This window comes from Gavialis gangeticus, unplaced genomic scaffold (assembly GCF_001723915.1).
Source record: "Gavialis gangeticus isolate Ggan-Ray unplaced genomic scaffold, GavGan_comp1, whole genome shotgun sequence".
NCBI lineage: Eukaryota > Metazoa > Chordata > Crocodylia > Gavialidae > Gavialis > Gavialis gangeticus.
In genome coordinates, this window is record NW_017728980.1 from 12,795,573 (window position 1) to 12,796,479 (window position 907).

Consider the following 907-nt stretch of genomic DNA (forward strand, 5'->3'; position numbering starts at 1 on the left):
AGAACCAGCTTTTCCAGTTCTCAACAGTTTGTACCTCCATTGTGTTTCCAGTCTAAATACCAGCTGCATCATTTTTGGAGCCTTATCTTTAAGCACACAGCTTAGGGAGGATTGGGGGATGGGGTGGGGAGGGTAGCCAGCAGTGAATCAAAATGTTGGGGCTTCTGGGAGACTTTTCTTTTCCCTCTGCAGGGAGAGGAATCACCTGAGACAAAATAATAATCATTAAAGAACATCGCACAACTTCCCTGCGCACCTTTCATCTCTGCTTTTCAAAGCCTTTTGTAGCCCATTGCTTCATCTGCTTCCAAAATGCAGCTGCCCCTGGGGTGGAATGAAGCAGGTTTTTGTTACAGGAAGGCGACAGGAGCAGTCAGCAAGGGAGGAGTGTTCAGGGGGATCATCTGGGGTGCAGGGGCATTGCCCCGCTCCTGTTCTGCCCGCTGTGACTCTGAGAAGTTCCTTCATTTGTTTGAATAGGAGTTGGGCCGGTTTTTCATGAATGCAGTATGTATGGGTCTTTGTACACGTGTGCTGGCTAGGGGTGCATGCGCGAGCAGTGCCTGGATGTGCCAACTAGATCATCCCAGCCAGGGCTTTGTCAAGCTGGGTCTTAAAAACCTCCAAAAATGGAGATTCCACCACATCTCTGGGTCACCTGTCCCAGTGCCTTTCTACCCTCCTGGTGAGAGAGTTTTTCCTAACATCCAGTCTAAACCTCCCTTGCTGCAACATGAGCCCATTGCTCCTTGTCCTGTCATCTGCCCCCACTGAGAACAGCCCAGCTCCAGCCTCTTTGCAACCCCCCGCAGGGAGTCGCAGGCTGCTATTCAGTCCCATCTGTCTTCTGCAGTCTAAATCAGCCCAGTTCCCTCAGCCTCTTCTCCCAAGTCATGTCCCCCAGTCC

General features: G+C 51.3%; 1 protein-coding gene across 1 annotated transcript in view; it reads left to right on the top strand.

Moving 5' to 3' along the window:
• The window catches only part of NECTIN1 (nectin cell adhesion molecule 1), a gene marked incomplete at its 5' end in the record, with an annotated part of 85,540 nt that overhangs the window by 51,295 nt on the left and 33,338 nt on the right, over positions 1-907 (top strand). The window lies entirely within an intron of this gene.